At 37.6% G+C, this 11,975-nt stretch overlaps 2 long non-coding RNA genes across 2 annotated transcripts; one reads left to right on the forward strand and one right to left on the reverse strand.

Annotated features, from left to right (window-relative positions):
* Positions 1-3,459: 3,459 nt before the first annotated feature.
* On the reverse strand, positions 3,460-8,170 carry LOC139445851 (uncharacterized). The gene is made up of 3 exons (XR_011651886.1): positions 8,055-8,170; positions 7,674-7,757; positions 3,460-4,067 (listed from the first exon to the last, which is right to left on the reverse strand). It is a non-coding gene; the product is annotated as an uncharacterized lncRNA (long non-coding RNA).
* A 333-nt stretch (positions 8,171-8,503) lies between these two features.
* LOC139445974 (uncharacterized) lies at positions 8,504-10,674 on the forward strand. Its single transcript, XR_011651904.1, has 3 exons — positions 8,504-8,561; positions 9,231-9,321; positions 10,006-10,674. It is a non-coding gene; the product is annotated as an uncharacterized lncRNA (long non-coding RNA).
* Positions 10,675-11,975: the final 1,301 nt, after the last annotated feature.

Raw genomic sequence — 11,975 nt, forward strand, 5'->3', positions numbered from 1 at the left:
GGTGTGGGGTAGGGGTCTATAGAGGTGAGGTCTGGTGGTGTAGGGTTTGTAGGCGAGGGTTAGGTGGTACAGAAGGGTGGCGTGGTTGATGAAGGGGTGTACGTAAAGTCCCCATTATCAATATCATATTGTAACATTTTCGAGGTATGTACTGGTCAGCCAAGATAATTTAAGTTGTGACCTGACAATTAACCCCGCATGACTTTGTATGAAGTTTGTCCACTGATGCGTCGCATTGTGAAGAAAGGGGTAGCGGGTGGCCCGCGACAAATAGTGCGATGGATAAGTGCGTGTCCTGTCTCGGCTAACAACGAGTTCTAGTGGCGAGATCAAAAGTACGTGCTGAAGAGAGTGAGTGAGTATGGTTTTACGTCGCTTTTAGCAATATTCAAGCAATATCACGGCGGAGGACACCAGAAATGGGCTTCACACATTGTACCCATGTCGGGAGTCGAACCCGGGTCTTCAGCGTGACGAGCGAACGCTTTAACCACTAGGCTACCCGACAACCCCCGTGCTGAAGAGAGGTACCTAATGGCTGTGGAAACGGTAACAGCAAATTTGCATCGATAACAATAAGGGAATTCATGTGCTGTAATACTGGAATAGGGGCGATCGGGTAGTCTAGTGATTAAAGCGTTCGCTCGTCACGCCAAAGACCCGGGTTCGATTCCCAACATGGGTACAATGTGTGAAGCCCATTTTTGGTGTCCCCCGCCGTGATATTGCTTGAATATTGCTAAAAGCGGCGTAAAACCTTACTCACTCACTAATACTGGAATACTTAGTGTAGCCAAGAGGGCAATACTCAATAGTGTCATGTCATTCAAAGTGTGTGAGGGTTGAAACCTTAGCGTAGTGATATAGTTGACTCAGTGAGATACTCCTTCATTAATCCCATGTGATTGTTTTTGGGGTTCGGGATACTGTAAACGTAATATATTTAACTGGATTTATATTGAGATAAATGGATAAACATAGCACCTGTCTGTACATTCTGATGCAGTTTCTGTATCTGACCCACTCGTCAACCAAGTTGGACAAATTTGCTGTCCATTTCTCTTTCAATCGCTATTTTACGGAAGCGTGGTAGGGCCACGGTGAAATTTTTTGTTGTCTAAGTATCTCCTACGTAGGACTTAGTTTCTCCTACGTAGGACTTACTATCTCCTACGTAGGACTTACTATCTCCTACGTAGGAAATAGTGATTCTATGCCATCCTAAGTCCTACGTAGGAAATATCTTGGACGCGACGTTAAACCAAATTTCACCTCACCTCATCATCGATTGAATGATTGACTGATTGGGGGTCATATTGTTACTGGCGCTTTTGCATTGTGGTGGTGTCATAGGATGATATGACGGTGGAGATGAGAATATGTCTTACTTTTGAACATGCTTTGTTTGTTTGTTGTTTAACGCCGCACTCAGCAATAGTCCAGCTATGTGACGGCGGTCTGTAAATAATCGAGTCTGGACCAGACAATCCAGTGATTGACACCATGAGCATCAATCCACGCAATTGGGAAACGATGGCATGCATCAACCAAGTCAGCGAGCCTGACCACCCGATTCCGTTAGTCCCGTCTTACCACAAGCATAGTCGTCTTTTACGACAAGTATGGGTTGCTGAAGACCTCTTCTACTCCGGATATTCGGGGGTCTGTGAACATGTGAATGTGATAGTTGGAAATATGTCATATCAGTGAATACGTCATACTGGTGAATGTGTCATGTCGATGAATGTCATCCGGTGAATTGTATGTCATGCTGAGGCTGGATAAGACTACGTTCACTTTGCAGTTGAATACACAACGTTCTTGTATTCTTTCTTTATTTTCAGTACTATACAGGCCACAGTCCCTTTGTACACAATTTATGACATATTTATGGCAACAATGACAATGATAAAATATGTAACTATTCTTTCTTCTTTACTGTGATTCAGATATTTAGCGATATTAATAATGAGCTTTTACAATTCAATATTCAATTCTTTATTGTATGAAAGGCCACAGGCCCCTATACAACGGAGTTACATAACATATTTTATAAAATACAAAGTCAAGGTAACAATTCACTTCGTAACAAAAAAGCATTATGTATGTACAAAGCCAGTTGATGTTGTGTTATAAGATCCTTGCAAGACAGTAATGAAGACAATCTTTTAGCATTAAAATGAGATAGAGACCACTGCGGGAAGTACTTGTCTCTTAGATTTTCGTATATAGGGCAAATAAACATGAAATGGTATTCGTCTTCGACAACAATGTCACAAAATGGGCATAATTGTATCGATTTTTCAATAGATGAAAATCTCCCTGTGTTAATTTTTATATCATTCAGGCCAAGTCTGAAACGAATAAGGGTGTTACGAGAATTCTTGTACGGAAATTTGATAAATAGGATTCTGGTTCAAGCAATGAATACTAATACCACCTATATAACTTCAACCATTTTAACAAAAGTAACGAATGATTCGATCCACTTGACAATAACGCGTACATACACAGCAAAAAAAATGCAGTTTCCGGTATCCGGATACCTGCCGGATACCACCGGACACTTACCCAAAACGCGTCCGGGTATCCGGTGGCAGAAACCTTGCCGGATACCAGATCTGTGGTATCCGGCATGGACACCTCACCTGAAAGTATGTCACCTGGAATCCGGGTATCCGGCACCGGATACCTCACCGGATACCTCAATCTGGGTGTCCAGGGATCCGGCACCGGATACCTCATTCTGAGTTTCCCAAAACATGTCACAATTTGGGGGGTGCATTTTGTTCAATTAAGTGTGAAACACCTAAAAATATATTGGAAACTAACCATGAAAATTGAACATTGCTGAAGGTATCCGGCAGGTATCCGGCAGGTATCCGGATGCAATTTTTCGAGATGTCTTTCTCCTAGTAAATAATGTTAGCCTGGGCATAGTAGATAGCTGTAGTAATATTCTGTGTTATTTTGGTTGTAAATATCCCCTTAAAGTTGAGATCTATGGGCAGGTACTTTTGGTGAAAACATTTTTCAAATTCATATATATTTCATTTTAGATGTTCAGCGTATTAAATGAAAAGCATTCAGTCCTGGTATGATGGTATCCTTACATTTCATCTTCATATTCCCAGTTTGTTCTAGCTTCTCGTGGTTGAAGCGCTCGATTCACCACATCGGTACATTGCTTGGTGTCACCCATCATTATATTGTTGGAATTTTGCTCATAAAGTGACATAACACCATATTCACTCTGACAAAACAAATGAAAGTCATTGGCTATGTGCTCACTTGGGCATTTGTTCCTGGTGAGATTAAAAGATTATTTTGGAACTGTATCAGTACTTGTTACATCTTGACAGACGAGTTTCATTGAAGTTTGAAACAGAATATCATTAACCCAAATGGGTGCATCCACAGAAAACACCTAATAAAGTACCGGTACATAAAAATATCAATGTAATTTTTCTACTGACATGGAACTAAAAACTTCATTCAGTGAGCTGTATTAATTGTAGGAAAACATTCAGGGCATTAGTATATTTGATATATGTTAGCACCTATGTTATGAATGATCAATATCATATTTCTTTAAAGAAGCAAAACAAAAAAAGTTGTTAAGATAACAAATCATATTTATTGATTTTATGACATTTCATTGGTTCAGTAACCAAAGGTGTTTGCAAGAACATTCAAAAACAGAAACAGATGCTTCAATGCCATTTTCTAAATAAACAAATCGGTCAAATCTCAGAAGAATTTCAAGGGAGAAGAATATCTAAAGTCAATTATGTTTGTGCAGTAAACCACAAAAGTCATTCAGATTTGTATAGTCAGCGTCAGTGTACACCACATAAACATAGTCTCACTGCTGTGGTATTAATTCCTTTAGACTTGATTAATGTCGTAATAAAACAACCTACAGAATCACACTGATGTGGCATTATTCATTCAGAATCATCACTTTCTGAGGTGAACCTGCTAGTTGTTCTGGGGAGGATTATTCATCACCCTGAGAGTCCTTTGTATGACTTGTCTGATCTGGTGTCATTGTGAAATCCAGGTGCCTGAAACAATTTATAACATCTTTAAAATCTTGTTATTAAAAATATAAGAAACACACATATATTGACAAAGGGTAAAAAGTTGGTTTCTCAATGAGTAAGGTAATGACAGTTTATCAAGCAACTGTTAACCAAACCATGTTAACCAATGTAAAAAAGCCATAGCAAACAGTAAATTTTACAGAAAATACAAAATTGTAATTGATCTTCTGAAAACAATTCCTGTAGTGCCATAAGGCAGGCTCCCCTGAATTTTTCTCAAATGTTTGCATTACATCAAAACATAAGGAAGGGTAAACAAGGCAATGCAAATTGCATAAAATAGGTTCTTATACATAAAAACAGAACTACCGTATTTGATGTAATAAGTGCCTCGCTCTAATAAGCGCCCACGGGAATATTTGCTAATATATTGGCTAGTTAACAATCCCAATTAGCACCCTTTCCAATTGATCAATGTATACAACGCTTATTTATTTGCATATAATACACATTCGTGTGTGATATGCACCCTTAATTATGGGGAATTTCATTCTGGAAAAATATATTTGTCGTACATTAACATTTCAGGCTGCCAGCATAAAGCACAAAATTTTGAGAGCGCCCTGGGCGCTTATTCTGTCGAATACGGTATTCATAATTATCAAAACTTTCAATCACACAAGTCATGTAAGTGATCTCAAAATATTATATAATGAGTGTGCAAGTTAGTATAGTTTCACAGAGCTTTTAGCAATATTCCAGCAATATATCTGCGGGGACACCAGAAATGGGCTTTTCACACAGTACCCATGTGGGGAACAGAACCCAGTGCTTCGGAGAACGCATTACCCACTAGGCTACCAAATACAAATATCATCTCAAATACAAAAGTAAGTAACATTAGGATTTCATACAACAGATATTTTCACCAAATATCAAGTCACTATACAACTGATTGAATTACTGATTAGAGAAGCAAGAACATATAAATGTAGCAGCTGAATCAGGCTTAATTTGAATCGTTCCTTGCTTCAGTTGCAATGGGAGCCACATTGAAAATAATTATCTCACTTATTATTGATAATTAATATCTACCATTAATTGGTAGGCCAAAATAGACACTGATGCAAAAAAATCAACTGAAAAGAACCACCTGAACAATCGACTAAAAACTATGTATATTACATTTTGGGGACCTTGCTGGCAATAGCATGGGCGGATACAGAGGGGGGGTGCTGTGGTGCGCACCCCCCTTTTTATTTCGAAAATAAATCTTTATTTCTGTATAAATTACCACCAAAGACAATAAATACTGTAGCTGTAAAAAAAGCTGTATCTGCCCATGATTAGTCATGAGTAAAATCATTATCATATTTTTATCATTTATCCTATCTTTAATTAAGATTAACAATAACGGGAAAAACTGCCAAATATATTGGTCAAGTGTAATCATTATTTAAGTAGTTCTATTTGGTTTTGGAACTTTTCAAGGGTCATTGTAAAAATATGTGTATTCCTATTTGAATACTCGTTTGATTGTTATAAAGTTACACAGTATTGCATCTATCGTCTGTTTCTAAATACAGTGGAACCCATCTTTGACTTGTGTGACATAATTGAATCATACCCCAATTGAATCATACCCCAAGTGCATTGTTATGCATCTGCACAGAGTGGTCAAAGTCCTTGTCACACACATAGTTTGCTACAAGGCAGAATCCAATACAGTTGAGACATCAGGTTGTATCCAGAAAAACTGTCTGATAATCTCAAGTATGGTCTTGGTAGGATCAAGGGATGTAGCTAATCCTAAATAAACATTAAACAAATGACATAATCTCTTCTACAGAACACTTGATCAAAGCCTGCCCCACCTTTGATGTTTATCATCTTGTTACGCTCACAACAGCTCATTAGCAAGATGAACTCAATGTCAACTCATGGTGGATTAGGGATTAACAGGGCAATTAGTGTCAGGTGGGTATTATCACTTGCAATTATCTGTTAATTACTTAATTGAGTAGTGACAGCTTAGTTAGTTTCCAACCACACTGACAAGTCAGTTTACAGTTTACTAGTAACATGTTTCTGTGGACCAAGGAAATGTATCTTGCCAGATACTTAAAAAGTTCTACTCATAAGTGATAAAATAATGTCAGTTTTGATATGCAATTCTCCCTTCAAAGACATTTAACATTTGATATACATAAACTGTCTGTTGAAACTATGATGATGCTAATATACAAGTCGCACAAAACAACTAATTCCTATACTGGTACCTAGCCAAACATACATATTTTTTATACGCGTATGCACATGCTTGTACATATATACCTCTACTGGCACATCACACATACAAACAATCATTAGATGGATGTAATGGTTCAAAAATATTTTACATACACAAACAAGTGAACAGATTCTGTAATAGCATGGTTAATATTGGGAGATGTTTAAGCATTTCCATTTTCACAGAATCGAAGGCATATCCTTTCAGGACTCAGATCAGCTTGTAGTGATTTAAATTCACATAAAAATGATTCATGTGAAATGACCTATCCCGCATGTGTGGCACCTGTTATAAAAATACCATTCATTACTTATATGTGTGTGACAAATTATGCTATTATTAGAAATAATAGGTATTATTATTATACAGCATGGATATTAGTGATTTAAATTCACATAAAAATGATTCATGTGAAATGACCTATCCCGCATGTGTGGCACCTGTTATAAAAATACCATTCATTACTTATTTGTGTGTCCAAATTATGCTATTATTAGAAATAATAGGTATTATTATTATACAGCATGGATATAAGAAAGCTTTATATGGAATTGTTGAAAATTATGTACAGGAAAACATTGAAATAAATCAATCAATACGTGCATTTATCTCAGAATAGATTTAATCAATATGGACTTCTCCTTCATTATCTAATTATAATCAGATGATTACATTATTGCTCAACTGATAGTTTGCAATAGTATAGAATTAGTATTATATTATTAATTATTTTGTATTTGAGCATCATTTAGATAAGCCAATGAAAAAAATATATGTTTAAAACACATGTAGTAGAACATATTGCAATAGTTAAGACCCGAAAAGAAGTTATGTGTAGGATCCTCAAAATGGTATCCACAAGAGCAGGTTGTAGAATCATGTTGGTGTTTGTTGTTTAACTCTGCACTCAGCCATATTCCAGCTAAATGACGGTGGTCTGTAAATAATCAAGTCTGGACCAGACTATCCAGTGATTGACATCATGAGCATCCATCCACACAATTGGGATACAATGACATGGATCAACCAAGTCAGCGAGCCTGATCAGCCGATCCATTAAGTTATCTCTTACAACTAGCATAGGTTGATCATGTTGATGGGGACTAACTTCAACCTGGAATCCCCATGTGAGTATGTATGCGGCTGTTAGCTTTGTTTGATGTTTAACGCCACACTCAGCAATATCGCAGCTATGTGGCAGGAATCAAACCTGCATGGGTCTTCAGCACGAAGAGTGAACGCTTCAACCACTAGGCTACCCCACCACCCAAAATTCCCCCATGATAAAGTTGTCATCATGGTTATTGTTCAGCTAGTTCAAGTGAAAATGTTCATACCCTTAAAATGTCTTATCTTCCACATCACGATGATCTCTGATGCAAAACTTCCCTGTCATTAAAGCTGTTCTTGATTCTTCACATCTGGAAAAATATGTTGAGGCTATTAATCATCTCACAGAGTAAAGGGAGTATATGAAATAAGACAGTGAGTCACATAAGCATAGAAATTATCCAGTTAAAGTAAACATATTTCTTCATTATATACATAAGCAAATACTAACATATGATAGACAGGCTACTTGTTATATAAAAATATAATTATATCCTGATACATTTACTTACATGTTGGCTATGAAAGTTAATGTGTCACATGTGACAGGCTTACATGTGGTAAATTACTTTAATACGTGATCATTGTAATATTCACATATTCCTTACCTTAATGTGTCACTTCAGCTGCCAGCATTACCTCAGCTGCAATCTCAATATTTGGCCAATTTTGACGAAATGACCGATCGTTTTCAGTGTATAAGCTGGGCCTCGTCTTTAATATAACTTGGCTCAAGTTGACGACGCGCATAGAGAGCCGGGAACCAGCTTATGTCGTGTTAAACGGGTTCCGGGCTCCCTATGCGCATCGCCAACTTGCGCCAAACAATATTGTGATATTAGAGACGGGGGCCCAGCTTTGTGTTAACCCGGAACAAGCCAATTTACCCATATTCCCCTGCGGTCCAGGGCGCCATTTTAGAACATGGACGTAAACAAACCTCGTGTATCGATATACACTGTCATGCTTGATTACGATAAGCTTACCTCGTGTATCGATACATTGTTCTCATTCACCTCCACCACGGAAATGCCGGCCGAAGTTCCTCTGAGCCATACACAACGCGGAAGTCAACAGTATTTGGAAAGGCGATTGGCAGCAAATGCGGATGCCAGGTACGTAGCAGGGCTTCGTGACCTTATGATTTCCGTGCAGAGATCTTATGGAACGGATTGATTTTGATATTTTCCTGCTCTACATACTTTACCGTAAACGCCAAGGGTCCTTTTTTTAGTATTATGGTCAACTGTTTGTTATGACGACAAGGATTTGCATAAGGGGCGTAATGGATTTGTGGTCAAAACAAGATGATCCAAATTAGATCCGCTTTTTATAGATAATGAAGAAATGTACAAAGATCTAGGAACGATTATTAACTCTAAACTTTTGTGGGATGCTAATACAGACTATAATTTACAATAATGGCCACCAAAGACTTTACTTTTTTTACGCTTAACATATTTTTATAATTACACTGTTATGTCCTTGTTTTGTATAAGCTTCATAACTAAATAATTCAATATTTCATGGAATGACTCTGACCTTGGCGAGGATCTTTTTTGCAACAAGTGATTCCCTATGTAAAGTGTATGTTGAATGACCCAATAATTGTTTGACAGTTGTTAAATATGGGATTATGTTTTATCTCTGAATGTTTGGGATGAAATATTTTAATAAGGACAGTTCTAAGTTGGAAACTCAACTGGGGCCTTTTCAATTGAATTCAATGTACAGCATGTACAGTTTGGATAATTCTGTAATGTGAATGCTACTTATTTTTGCAGAATGTCTGGATGAATGAATGAGTCAGTCATCTGCACAGCATCAATGGAAAAAGGGAAGCAATGAGGAACAAGAGAAGAGTAGCAGTGAGTGGTAAATATTTGAAATTATTCTGTTTGGTTCATCATGTTCATGTAGCTATTCTGCAAATATTTTTTCAGTTTGCTTGTTCTTTATCACCTGTTGGCATGGATGGCCTAATTATCAAAGGCACCACAACTTGCTGTGCATAGTTGCATCTCTTGGGCTTGACAGAAACCAATGGTCGTGGGTTTGAATCGAGGGTAGCATCATACACTTGCTTGTGGGTTTCATCAAAGTGGTAAACATGTAAGACCTGCATCACTTCGGGCTCTCTTCCCATTTCACTCATTTAACACCACATCCAACAATAGTTCAGCTAAATGACAAGGATTATAAATAATCAAATCTCAAATCCCAACTAGGCAAACCAGTGAGTAATGTTATGAGCTCGATCCAGACGCACCGATGATGACTGTTATGGACAACATCCCACGTTATTGGGTACGATTACGAGCGATCAATGAGCCCACTTGCTACCTCATCTATTACTTTGGCTTGTATGGGAAGCATTTTTAAGAGATGTCAGTTAATGATTGTTTCAACTCATCAGCATGGAACAATATATATCTCAAATGTTTGGTATATAACAAAACTCAAAGATGATAAATTAAGTGAATTTGCTGCCTTTTATCTGTAAGTACATGTTGCAACAATTCTTTTCTATTGCTACAATCTTTATACATAATTTTGCAGAAACTGAAGTCCAGCTTGAGATACCCGGATGACTGGTTGACAGTCTGGAAGGACCCTTCCAGATATCAGAAGTGATAGGCAGACAGTGATGAGGAGAATCCTGTTATTTCAATGGGGGCCTACCAAGAAGTTATATCCCAATTGACACTGGGACACACTCACAAAGGCTGGTCTGGCTAATGTGAGAAGACCAACCAATGCCAAGTCGGAGAGGGACCCTTCAAGGACGTTGAAGAAATTATTGTCTTTGGCCATGTGGTAATCACTTGAAAGGAATGATGTTTGCGACTACTTGTCTATAAATGTGGACCCAAACACCAAATAGAATGTTCACAATTCTACTAACACAATGCAACAGGGATAGAGCCGATCTGGCCTCCCCTCATCCTGGTTCCTGTTTTTCCATGGCAATATAGAAGGGAAAGGATATTTGAGGGCAAGTAACTCTGAACTGGTGAGCATGGTCTGCTTATGCTTTCAAGCGAACAGTTATCCCACTCTGTTATGAGTATTGAAGAATAGGAGGAAATTGCATACTGCATCAGGAACCATCATGTGAACAATGTTCAGTGTGTGATATAGGCATATAAATAAAAGAAATTGATAATTTGTTTGTTGTTTATGTTTCTTTAGCCAGGTGTGTAAATGGGGATTTTCCAATATTTTGCCTCAGTTTGATAGCCACAGTTATCGGATGAAACCATGCATTGCTTGGACATCTTTGGAATAACACATTGATCTGCTATGTCAAAGGTCAATGTCATAGCCAGACAAAAAAATTGTTAATGGCCAAACTCTTCCTTAGGGCAGGGATAGAAGTTGGCAACAGGTCATACACTTACTTTTTACCCCCCCCCCCGGCATATAATACGGGGTGATATAGCGATCAGCCAGTCTGTCTGTCCATCCGTAATCATTTCCTTTTCCAGGGGAAGGATTCCCAAACCATTCAGTGTATTTGATCGAAACTTGGCAAATCTATCAGGCACATACTGAAGTGGTGCCTTTTGGTATTTTGGGATTTTTCTAAAAAAAAAAAAATTTTTTTTTTATGGAATGACGTTGGACATAGACTCAATTGGGGATGGGGTTCGTTTCCGGGGCAGAATTCAAAAACCATTCAGTGTATTTGATCGAAACTTGGCAAAGCTATCAGGCACATACTGAAGTGTTGCCTTTTGATATTTTGGGATTTTTCTAATTTTTATTTTTTTAAATTTTTATGGAATGAAGTTGGACATAGACTCAATTGGGGATGAGGTTCGTTTCTGGGGCAGAATTCGAAAACCATTCAATGTATTTGATCAAAACTTGGCATTCATATGGATGCGACCATGGTGGATCTTTTGTGGATAAACAATGTATGCTTCTTAAAGAACTTTAAACTGTTGACTCATTACATACAGAAATGCACATTTACTAGTGGTTACTTTACAGACATCTGCCGGGGGGTTATGTCATCTTTCTGATGACTCTTGTTCTCTAATGTGCCTTTTCCTGCAGAAGTCTAAATAACTCTTACTCATATAGTTGTATATCATTGTCATATGTTTGTCAATGTTATACTGAATGAAGCAATTTACAATTGTTTTTGAAATAGTCGCAACTGATATTGAAGGTCAGATTAACTTTTAAATGTCTTTCAGTAAAAATGTTCACAGTAACTGAGGAACAGCTCTCTGTAGTGTGATGAAATCTGGTACATGTCACCCTCAGAGTGAGGCATATTGTGTTTCAAACTTAAATGAAGCTGGTATGCTCGTAACAAGTACTTGTACCTTTACAAATAATCATATTATCATCTCACTAGGACCAAAGGCCCAAGTGAGCACACAGTCGATGAGTTTATACTTTCACTCAGAACAATCTGGAAGTCTGAACATGAAATTTAAGGATATCATCATACACGTATTAGAACTGATGTTTGTTCATTAAACAGCTTAACATCTAAAAAGATTGAAAAATTGTCT

This window comes from Haliotis cracherodii, unplaced genomic scaffold (assembly GCF_022045235.1).
Source record: "Haliotis cracherodii isolate W230 unplaced genomic scaffold, xgHalCrac1.p SCAF_6, whole genome shotgun sequence".
NCBI classification, from domain to species: domain Eukaryota; kingdom Metazoa; phylum Mollusca; class Gastropoda; order Lepetellida; family Haliotidae; genus Haliotis; species Haliotis cracherodii.